We start from the raw sequence: 12351 nt of genomic DNA on the forward strand, positions 1-12351 counted from the left end.
AGCCTTTTTAAATCCTCAGAGCCATAGGGAAATTGCAAACCAGTCACTTGACGATCAGAGGAAAATTAAAAGTCCAACTTCAGCGACAACAAAAATAACCCAAAGTCACGATGTGCAATAAACAGCACGGGGACCAGAAGGCTCTTTAAACAGGTTTTTTAATCTCCTCTCCCCTCTGCTCATAATATTGCCTTTATTATTTTCTGATGCAGAGCCTGATTCTCACAAGTGCAGCGGATGCTGACAGCAGGGTAATGGAGCAGCGGCAATTTCTCCTGGGCAGACCTCAGGGATTTAATATTCCTGAGGAGAGAGATGGGCGAGAGGCAGCTCAGGAGGAGAGGGCGAGCTGGGCCAGGAGGTGCCATGCAATAAGGTGCAATCAAGCCACAATGATAAAGTGCCTGCCACGCTGGGCAGGGTTCCTCAGCGATGGGTGAGCGATGGCCGCTTGCCCCGGCGCCGCGTCCCCTCCTAGTGCCCTGCGGTGCCTGCTGCAGCCATCGGGGTTGGGGGAGAAGGGATGGACAGGGACAGTGCAACCCGTGTCCTGTGGTCCTTTGCCCAAGTCTGCCCTTCAACCCCAGCGTTGGTGGATGCCAGCGCATCCTCACAGCCCTTCGTGTTCTTGCTAACACCGGAGACCCAGGTTGTTGCACAAGTGCCCCCTTGCAGCCAAGGCCACACTCACTTGGGAGGGCGGCTCGCAAGAGCCCCAGAGATGCAGGACAAGAGGAGGACACCCCATCACCAGCCCAGCTGTTGCCTTCAGAAGCCTCTCTGCACATGGGCAGGGAGATTCCTGCTCCCCATTTGGTGTTGCTCATCCAAAGGGTTCCCTTTTAGTTGAAAAAAAGTCAGCCAGCTGCATAGGAAAAACATGGATGCCCTTGTTCCTGCAGACACCTGAAATCCCCTTCCCGCCTGTGGCTTCAAGTCCATACGGCATCCTCCAACCTGCACAACATCCTGCTCCTGCAAGGGAGATACCTGGGGTCTCGCTGCCACCACTCCTTCTCACAAGTACTTGCTGGGGTCAGATGTGGCAGCACAGGCTGGCCCATGCCTGGACAGTCTGACTGAGCACTGACTGCCGCAGGGGACAGCTGGGGCCACAGAGCCCACGGGAAGGTCTCTACTGGCTTAAGAAAAAGGAAACGTGTTGAGATCTGAACAGTGACTTTCACACTCCCATCCCATCTCTGGCCTCTCAGAGCTACTACAGCCACCGTCACTGCCACGTTTCCCCACTGAGCTCTGCGTGGCCGTACACAGTCACCCAGATTTTGGCCACTGGTGTGACACCAGCAGCACTGACAAACACTAAAGAGGAATATTTAATGGTAGGACATAAGTGGCAGTGCAACAGATCTGGTCTGAAGAGCAAAGGGTGCCGGAAGAGAGGTCACATCCCATCTGCCCCCATGCAAGAGCACCCACCGCGAGGGAAAGCTCTCCTGGTGCCTACAGCCCCTGCACTGCCTGCCTGTGCCCTTCTGCCTGACAGCGGGACATGTGACTGCGGCTGGAGTGATGGATGGGGCCGGAGTCTCTATTTAATAGTATCTCACAGTGGTTTCCGTAAGTTGATGGAGATTGCACAACACTACCAACTGCCGTGCCGGATATATTTTGCAACCAGGGCTTCTATGCCACATCTGTAGGATGATATGCCAGAGCCTTCTGAGGAGGTCTGGGGAAGTTTGAGCACAGGAAGAAAAAAAGAAAGAAAAAGAAAAGGAAAAGAAAAAAGTCAACAAACTTCTTTCCATAGCAGCTATTTTGGTGAGGCACCCTGGGGTGAGGGGACCTGGCACCAGCCAGCTTTGGAGGCACAGCAGCCCAGCGGGGTGCTGCCCATCCCCAGCAGCTGGGAGAAGGTCCCTCTCCCATGGGTGGGTGGCAGCACACCACAAAATGCCTGGACAGGAGCTGCAGACACAGCCTGCATCACTGAGGAGTTACTGCAAGACGGGGCTTGAGGTAGCACCAACCTCCCTGGGGAAGGGGAGCTGCTGAGGCGCGATGGAGGCCATGGCCAGCTGCTGGGGGTGGCTGTGGGCTGTCTCAGCTGATAGCCCTGGGAAGCACCATCCCTGTCACCCAGGCTCCTGACGGAGGGTGAAAGCTCCCATGATCTGAGCTTACATCCTCTCCCATCATCTTGGCCTCTTTCCAGAAGAGGGAAAGGGACTTTAGGACACATGGATTGGGCTGGAAGATGTTGGTGAAGATGTTGGAAGAGGCACCAACCCAGCCGGTACCTCATGTGTCCTGGACACCAGCTCCAGTATCTCCATGGCAGAAGCTCACAGCAGTGACCCAGAGAAACACCAACTCTCAACATCAACCCACACATTGGCATTGCGTCTCACAACCGTCCACAGTCTTAAAATACACAGCACAGCCCCAAATGCAAACTGATACACCCCACATCAGTATCCCCACAAAATTGCCTTATCTGGAAAAATTTGGGGCCCAGCAAAAGAGCCAGTGTGTTGACTCCATCAGATTAAGGAGGCCAAGGAAAGAGGACTCCAGGATCTCCGTGTTTCTGGGCTCAGACATGCAACCATCAGCTCCTGGTTTAGGAGGAAAGGGATAATCTCTGACACAGGGAACCTAAAGGACTCTACAGACCAAAAGAGGCCACGGTGAGAGGAGCACCTTGCAGGGGCAGGACACCAAAGACACGGGCCATCCTCCCTGTGCAACAGTCTCTCATCAGTGAGGAGATGTGGGTGCAGAAGGAAGCATGGAGCCAAGGCTTCAAAGATGCTCAGGGCTTAAGTGGTTGAAAATTAAAGTGCTGGGACACTTTTTCAGCCTGCACTTGACAGTGGGAATGAGATAATGTCAGAAATGCTCAGCGGAGAGCATCTCTCGCAGAAGATTGATTATGCCAGCAGGGAACAAAGCCAAAAGCATCACGTCAACCTCCATCCCCTTGGAGATGAGCTCTGCCACGTGCAGGACCCCTACACGCTGACCAGTATGGGCCCTGTCACAGGTTCCCCATCACCAGTGAACCGGATCCAGTGCTCTTCACATCACTCCCCTGCCCTGTGCCAGATCTCCCTGCTCCCACTCCAGGACTGCTCCAGCCAGGGAACAAGCAGCTCTTCTGTGCCCAAATCTAATGGGTTGAAGACCCTTCATGTACCAGGTACGTCTCTCTTGTTCTTCATGAGTCTTTAGGAACCCTTATAAAAACCCACTAAGACACGACTCAGTGGTAGATCTGCTAAGGACTCCCCAGGTCTTTTGCAACTCACCCATTTTCCCCAGCTCTGCCAACACATCTGTCCTACGTGAGCTCAGACCTCTGAGCAACCATGGCCTGAGTGTAATTGAAGAGCAGAGAGTTTATTAAGCAGAGGTGTCTCACTGCCATGGGATGGGGAAGGTCTCATTGAATTACCCCTTGCCCCAGGGTAAATGCACTTGAGGAGCCACACTCCCTTCGGCATGAGGGAGAGGACGCACTATGCTGTTTTTCTCAGTCTCTTGCTCTAGAAGTGCTCTTCGGCAGCAGTCAGCACTCCAGCTGCAGGGCAGATGTTAGCAGCCCAGAAGAAATCTTGGGGACTGCGGGCCCTCCCAACCTTGCAATTGCCTGCCCTGCCCTCTCCTCGCAGGCTCTCTTCTCCTTAGAGGCAGCTGTAAGCAACTCCCTTCTCCCTTTTTCAAATAGGGTCTGAACTACCAGATGCTCACTCCAGGCAGTGACTTCACCCCACCACCCTATTTCTGTTTCTTCCAGTGTCTCCCGCTATTTTGTAAGGACCATCCTTGTTGTAGCACTGCTTGCGCTTGTCTGTGCAGCTCAGACCCAACACCATCTCATGCTGTGTGCCTTTGCCTGTGGATTTGCTCACCAGCTTAAACCAGATGCACTGGAGTCCTTGTATGCTCCTGTAAGCCTCAACCACCCCAGCAGTGCCTCAGTGGCCTGGTTAATCCTGACCACCCCGCCTGTGCCTGCGTCCTCTCATTTTAGGCGTCTTGGTGCCACCTTTGGACAAGCAGGTATCCAGCTCATGAGCTGAAGTGAGGCTCTCCTCTCCCCTGAATCGCACAGGTGAAACAAAAATGGGGTCATCCTCATGCTAGCAGCTTTCCCCTCATTTTGAGGAACTACCTGGGAACATGCAGCAGCAGAGCTGGCTGGTCCTTACAAGAGTAAGAACCAGCTTTCCTTTGATGCCTCGGTTCAGCCCGATTTCATCCCATTCAGAGGCGCAAATACCCCAAACCTCGGTCACGAGCCACCCAGGATGTGTTGTCCAGCCCCCTTGCCCAAGGCCAGCCCTTCTCAGACCTGCCATCACACTCTCCTTACCATGCCATCAGCAGTACCCACCCAGTTAGTTACTATTTGTTACTGCTGTTGCCTGGTGCCCTCTGAGCAGGTGAAAGAGCCAAAATGCTCCCTGGGGAGCCTGGGCTGAAAGCAGCAGGACTGTGTATGCCCCAGCACAAGCATCCAGATCCACCTGGGAATAGGGCCCACAGACAGGACCCATGACACAAGGATTGAGGATGTTGGAAGAATAACATGGAAAACACTACCTTCAAATTTCCATACACACCCTCACTCTTGGGGGGAAAAAAAACAAGAAAGGAAAAAATAAAGGGAAGGGGAAAAAAAGTATCCTTTTTCAAAGCAAGGATGTGGTAAGGCCCAAACAGCCTCCCCTGACACACGAGCCAGGATGCAGAGATGCTGTTTTTTCCAGGAGGAAAGGATGGATTTTACCATCTCCTCTATTTAATGAGGAATTCATCTTACCTCTCTGCAGGTGAGGGCAGCCCAGCATTGCCAGCGCCACAGCTCCTCATCCCTCCTCTCTGCCCTGTGCCTCAGTTTCCCCACCAGTAAATCATGTTGATGCTCATCTAGGACAGAGCCATGCAGCAAGGCTTAATCTGTAGCTGTAAAGACCTCGGAGGCCTTCACACTTTCCACCATCGTCTAGAACATGAACATGGGGTTTTTGCAGTGCAGAGAGCAGGTCCCAGGCAGGGAGAGGCTCAGCCCTTCAGGGCTCGGTCGCTCTCCCCACTCACCTCCCCTCCTACAGCAACAGGGCTCCTTTCCCTCATCTCTTTCCCGCACAGGCCAGAAGCAGAGCCAAGCTAATAATTCAGATAACAGAATTAAACTGATCCTGATTAGAAAAAGCCTTTACCCTGAAGAGAGCAAAACCTGGCTCTGTGCTGCCTGTAATCCAATAGTCTCCCACGGCCGCACAGCAAACTCGAAACCTGCCTGCAGGCAAAGACACTTTGTCTTGAAACAAGGGAAGTTAAATGTGTCTTAATGGGAATTTTGACACATTTTGCTTTGATTTTCCTAATGTTACAGAAGTAGCTGTTAGAAAATATTTCAGCTCCTCCATGAGGGGCTGGGTCCTCATGTGTATGGGCGTGCTGCCCAGCCAGGCCCTTCAGAAAGGGATCACGGTTGCAGGGAGGGGAGGTCTCGGTGCCAAGTCTCTCCACACTTTCCTGGGTGCAACTATTTCATTATGGGTCCATCAGGGAGGCAGAAATCCTCCAGCTCCCCTGGTTTGCCATGATACCCGTGGGGCAGCCCGCATCACAGAGGGGACCCGTTCTTGTCCACCCACACGGACAAAAACCAGGGGAGCTAATTCAGGCTGAGGGTCCTGTGGCTGCCAGGGTGGTGGGGTCTGGCACCACACTTGGGGGCATGGGGGATACAGGGTTGGGTGGTGGGGGTGCCATGGGGCCCACGGAAACACCCTCACAAGATGCAGGAAAAAAGGATGCACGAAATTGCTACGGGGGGAGATGCTAAGCCAGCACCCACCTGTGAGATCTGTCAGGAGGTGAAGACAGGCTGTCCCCAGCGTACCCCAGGGCAAAGGAGGATCCTTCTCTGCCTGTTTCCACTTCACTTGTACACGGGTACAGTGGGACAGTCACTCCTTGCAGGAGCGACACTGGCTCTGCAGGGACATGGCATCCACCAAGCAGCAGATGCTGAGCCCCATTGCTCCACGTGCACAGGAACAGCAGAAGGGACCCTGATGGGGGGCATGGGGACATGCCGCTGCCACGCTCTTGAGGGGGTGGGAGTGGAGACCTCCCTTACACCCGCGGAGACTCCTGGCAGCCCCACCTGGGGTTTTCCCCCTTGCTGTTTCCAGCCCCAGGCCAGGGTCTCTCATCCGCCCTGGGCAGAGCGGGGTTGGATTCAGTGCAGGCAGGATGGTGACATGAGCACATTAGTAATTTCCTGAGGTTTCAGCTATTTCTTTCCATTTGGCACCAAAACAGCAGCTGGTGCTTCCCTGGGCCTCAGTGACTTGGGGCTGGGGAGACCTCCTATACATTACGTGAACCCCACTGACATTTCAGGTGCATTTAACCCTGAAGCACCCGGAGACACGCACCAGGAGGGGGGTAGCTGCCTCCCACACTGAGGTATCGGTAAAACCCTGGGGCAGCAGGAGCAAGGATGTGCTTTCCCTGGCGTGTGGGAGCTCCTGCGCTCCACATCCATCCCCGATGGGTGCAGTTTGGATCTTAACTGCGATCCCAATCAAACACACCACATAGCTCCTAATCTCTGGCGTTCAGTGGGCAAGGAGCAGGATTTCCTTGGCTTTGCAGCCCCAGTTCAGCCTGGTGCTCACTACGGGCTTGCAGCACATCCCTGGCTGAGCTTTGGGGAGGAGCACTCAGGTACCCGCTGCCAGGCTGGACAAGGAAGAGGCGGGGGGGGGAAACCCTGATGCTGTCAGGACAGCACTAATTTTAGCAAGGCTGAATGCAACTACTCCAACTGGAATAAATCAAACAAACAAAGAGCTGGGGCTGTGGAGTTGCAGGAGGAATCTCTGTGCACCTTCTCAGAGATGGTGTTTACTTGCAGCGGCTTTTCCTGTCCCTGCTCTGGTGGCCCCATCTCCACCCAGCCTGTCGCAGCCCACATTTGTAAGCTATTTTTTGTTGTTTTAACGCAATGCTGCAATTCTAACCCAGAGCCTCGGATTGTCAAACAGTTTTTCTTTTCTTTTCTTTCCTGCAGAAAAAAAATACAGCTGAACTAATTTGATGAAAGGGGAAAATAAAGCGTAAGCCAGACTAAACACATGCAGTTCCTACCTACAGCCAGGGCCCAGCTTCTCCCAGGCCAAAGTCAACACACGTCAATTTTTAACATGACAGGGCTTTAAAAGGGAGGTTTGAGTCCTAGATGAGAGGCGGCTGGAAAACATTAATAACAAGGTCTGTCAATTAAAGGCAGGCATGACAAGCCACCAAGTCAAGGGTGGGGGGGTTACCCTCCCTCCCCTTCTCTTCTCTCTTAATTTGGTGAAAAAAGTGATTTATGAAGAAATCCATCCATTCGACAAAAAAAATGCAGCCACACTACCAAATGAAGGATGGGCTTTGTTTAGGATCCTTGAGAATAGCCCAGCAGGCAACGGTTGAGATCAACAGGTTCAGGAAAGCGCTGCCATAAGGGACGCTCCCAGTGGCCCCACCGGTCCCGGTGCGGCTGCTCCCGGGTCCCCTGGGCTCTCCGGGGGGGAGCAGCAGCCCGGCTGGCTGCTCCCCAGCACCACCACCCAGTTACCATGCTGGGCAGACTTGGTGGTGATGTGCCTGTTACACTAGAAATTACTCATTTGGGTTCAGAAAAAAAAAAAAACAACCCACCCTGTTTTTATCAGCCCCATAGGAAGCATTTCTATGGCCGGGCAGGTTTCTGCCCCAAGGCACCCACTGGGCTCCAAAACAACTGGGAAAAACAAGTGAAAGGGGTAGAGCAGCGACAGCCTGACCAGCCTTGGAAACGAAGGCAAAAGTGAGTGGGAAGTTGGGTGAGGGGGAGTGAGTGTTTCATTAGAGGGTGGAGGGAGAAAGAGCTTTTCTCCTGAAGTCTGGGAAACATCCACCCACCGTGCTGGGAGGAGGTTCCCGTGCTCCGGAGAAGCAGTGTTGGCTTTCAGCTGAGGGAGCAGGTAAAGATTCAGCCCAGAGGGAAACAGCAGAGATTCATTTCACCTTCAACACCTAAATAAATACTGCATCCAGAGTCACACACTCTGCACAGTATATACGGTGCCGGTGTGCATTACACATCCACGCAGCACAGGAACCGGCTGGTGGACCCGCTCCAATATCCCCTGCTGCAATATCCTGTCCCCAGCAGAGGCTCGACCAGATGCTCCAGCGGGTCTTAAGAGCCCTCAGTAGTCAAACACGACCTGCTGAGCCGCCCAGCGTCAGCTGTCTCAGTCTCTGAAGGAGAGGGGACCTTCCTGGAGACCCTCCGGGTACGGGCATCGCATCCACCGCTGACCCGAGAGCTGCCCATGCGGGGCCAGAGCAACACGCTTCAAGGGGCTGCTCAGATGCGCAGGGGCTCCGAGGGCCGGGGGTGCAGGATGCGGCTCTGCTGCTTCATGTGCCACTTACCGGAGTGTGGCGGGTGAGCTGGGCTCCAGCCCTGCGCTCAGGTTGCGTTTCGCTTTCTCTGGCCCAGCAAACAAAACCTCCCTCCAGCATGTATGGGGTTCACTCTGCAAGGATGGCAGAGCTAGCCCAGGTTGATTTATTCAAACAAGCCCCAGACTTGGCCCCTGAAGGGGTGAAAGGCTCTTGGGCTCTGTTAAATACCATCTTCTCTACTGGGTGGAAAACAAAGTTATTAGGTGCTCTTTTTCTCAGGGGCTTGTTGCCACTAAGGACTGAAAGAACAGACTGAGACCAGCACACCAAGAGAAAGCACTGGGGAAGGTGAAGCTGGTGCCTTCAGCCCAGCACAGACTAAACGCACTGAGGATACAGAAACCCCACAGGAGAGCCTGTCCCTGAGCTTCTGCCTCAGGCACAACCACGTCAGTCTTCCCCATTTGGGGCTCACCAGCCTCACTGCCCAGCTTTGGCCACCACCACCGTGGCATCATGGGCCACTAGGCCAGGCAGAGCCCACCCACGCTCGGCACCCCAGAGCTGGGGCAGGTGAGAGGACGTGATGTTCAACAAGCCAAGCCGGGTGCTCCCATCCCAAGGAAACAGCCGCTTTGATCACCAAAAAGCATTTGAAGGCAGAGCTCAGCAAGCCTTGAGCCATCCCTTCCCCGTGCCCACAGCTCCTGGGAACGGCTTCACCGATGCGCCCCACGGCCATGGGACGGCGGCTGTTGGCAGCACCGGCAGCGTCTCCACGGGCGGGGGCTGGAAAACACCAGCCTGAACAATGGAAGCACCTTGGCTGAAGTCGATAGCAGCTGCCTGCGCTCCTCACTAATCATTTAAATCATTAGCTCCGGCGGCTGCTACCAGGCCCCCCCCTCCCCCGCGCTGGCTGTCAGCTCCCTCCCTGCCCTGCGCTCCCCAGGACAAAGCGGGAGCAGCCTCGTGCAGGCAGGGAGGAGTGCTGGGGCACAGGGAGATGCACCTGGCATGATTTATGCCTTTGCAGCAGATACACTGTTTGGGTTTTCCAAGGTACGCTGTCAGGCACAGCTCAGGGAACAACAGCTTGGAGGAGACTGAAGCGGGGGAGCCGCTCGCCCTGTGGCCGGCGGGGACCGTCCGTACGTCTCAATCCCAACAGTCGCCTGCTCTCACTGTGCTCGCTGTACCCACACGGGCCTCGAGCACGCAGGTCCACCCCCAGCCACGTTCCATGTGTGCTGTTCTCATTGTTCTCCAAATACCCAGCACAGTCTCCCACGCTCTCCTCATCATCCTCCTCCTCCCCTTCCCTTCCAGGCAAGCAAAGTAGCCCCAGCTCCCCACAGCATCACCTAGCAGGGTCGCACAGCACAGGGAAAAAAATTGAAGGAGAGCCCTTTTAAATCAAGTTCACATCCTGAATCAAGAAAGGTTAGTCTTCCCACTGCCCAGATAAAAGATACAGATGTTAAACTGATGCTACATTTGATCTCAGCCAAAAAGCCAAGAGGGTTTAAAACATACATTCATCTCAAGCTGTAGGAAAAGCTTATGCTCGCTAATCTCAATAATTACTCCACTTCTCCCCCATAGTGAGGAGCAGCCGTGCGATGGCAAGGTTTCCTTCCTCCATGGGACCCCTGCTCAGAGCAGGGATCAGAGATTGGCAAAAAATTCCATCTTTAAAGAGGTACTGCTGGGAATGCTGGGTCAGATTCAATGGGATTGTTCTGGATTCAGAGCAGGATCTGCCCCAAACTCTTCCCACACGAGATGAGCATCTTTGATCCGAGAACAACGGGGCTGTTGGTGTCACTATAAGACCAGAAACATATGAAGTCATGAGGGATCAATAGGACTAAACCCTTTTCAAACTCCACAAGATCTTTTCAGACGCAGCAATGGGGGCGAGGATAAATTAAGCATCTCCAGTGTGGTATCAAGTGAACAATTAGTAGAGAAAAGCTGCCCATGAGGGCCTGATGGAGCAGAGCAAGGAGATTTTCTTCCCAGAGACGTCTGCTAGAAACAGCCTGAAACATTTCCATTTCTGTTGCCTTTTAATAGCAAGGTCAGCTCCTTTCTTCCTACCCTGACATCCTCCATCAGGGCCTCTTTCTGGGAACTCGCAGCAACACACCAGATGTCACTGAGAGACAGAAAAACAACCGGGGGCCAAACTGGGGCATTTCGCCACCGCCCTGAATCCCAAACCACACGGCGCCGGGCTCAGCAAGGAAGGGGAGCAGAGAGCATCCCCTCGGTGGCACCGCCAGCCCCCGGGCTGGGAAGGAGCCCCTTCCTCCCAGGCATGAGTGGCCACCCTGCTCCTGCAAAAAGCCACATGACAGCAGCCCCACATGCCTCCAGGTTTCCCCCAGCAGTAACCGGCCACTAGAAATAATCTAAATATTTGCAGCCCAAAGGGGACTTGTTTTTTTTTCCTATTTTTGCTTCGTGCTGGGTCTGAATGGCACTCTGCATAGCACCCAGCACGGCTCCGCAGCGTTCCCGGCAGCCCCGACGGGCACCAGCGCACAAACACCCCCACTTGCTGGGGGACAGGGATCCTCACAGCGAGCTCCCTCACAGCCCCCACGTAGCACCCACACTGCTGGCACCGGGGCAGCTCAGCCTCTACCTGCCCCTAGCAGCACGTTTCACAAGAAAACCAGAGCTGAGAGAGGAGAAGACCAACACCACTGCTCCAAGAAGAGGGTGCTAGCACCATAGGCAGGAGAAGGCCCCTTTTTTTAGGCAAAGAACACAGTTACTCCCAAGATTTCTGGAGGCTTTCTCAGGGCTGCACACCCCAGATGTGGAAACACCGTGCCAGCTGCTGCCCAGGGTGGCATGGATGAAGTAGGGAAGAAAAGAAACCACAGGACTTAAAAGAGAAAACCACCTACATTTGGTGATGCTATGTAGTCCTCTTCAAGCTTTCAGCTCAGGCAATGCTTTCAGGCTTCTTCCCTTTAGTACAAACCCTGAGACTAGAAATATTACCACCTTATTTAAAAAATAAATAGGTGAGGCCTAATCCCAGGATCCAAGGCTCAAAAATAAATAGCTTTGCATTAGCCCTAAAAATACAGCCATCTGCCCTCCACCACAAGGAGCAGAAGGAAGCAGAGCCCAGAGGGAGGGGAAAGGGGCAGGTGGGGGCTTTTATGAGTGCACAGGTGCCTCAGGTGAGGGTTCCCCAGGTGGAGAAGCTACCCTGGCATCCCCCTCCCAGGTGTGCTGCCGAGAGCAGGGGCTGCTGCCTGGTTTTGGGATTGGGCACAGCTCTGCCCACTGCTGTGCAACCCCTGCCTGCAAACAGCTCCCTGAGAACACCTTTGGGTACATTCCCACCTTTTGCTACACTGCGTGGGCAAGCACCCTGTGCCACCCACCTCGCCCAGGCTGGGGGCAGCCGAGGCAGCGGGTGATGGAGGGTCAGGGCTGGGGTCTCCTATCCCCCGGTCCCACTGCCCCTCTCCTCAGCAGGGGCAGGTCATCTCCATCCCTGCTAACCCCCTGCCTGGCCCACCCCAGGCTGCTTCAACAACATGGCTGCAGTCACCGGGACATCCCTGTAGGGCCCCCAGGGGATGAAGGGATGGCAAAAAGAAGGAAAAAAAAAAAAAAATTCTTCAATCCTTCTGCCACCCATGAGCTTCTCCCCTTTTGCACATATTTCCAGAGCCTCTATTTTTCCACATTAAAAGGGTCTGGAATAAATGTCACGTTGCAGCAGGTACCCACGAACAAAGCCACAAGTGCGGATGGCCACATCCACAAATTCTCTCCCCTGCTTTTCCAGGTTTTCTGGAGTGACCTTGGAAAAAGAGTGAGCCGTAGTTCTTGGTGTCACAGGCGATAACACGTTTGTCACCATTCAAACTGTCTGAAGGCTGCCCAGGT

This window comes from Strix aluco, chromosome 11 (genome assembly GCF_031877795.1).
Source record: "Strix aluco isolate bStrAlu1 chromosome 11, bStrAlu1.hap1, whole genome shotgun sequence".
In the NCBI taxonomy this organism is placed as follows: domain Eukaryota; kingdom Metazoa; phylum Chordata; class Aves; order Strigiformes; family Strigidae; genus Strix; species Strix aluco.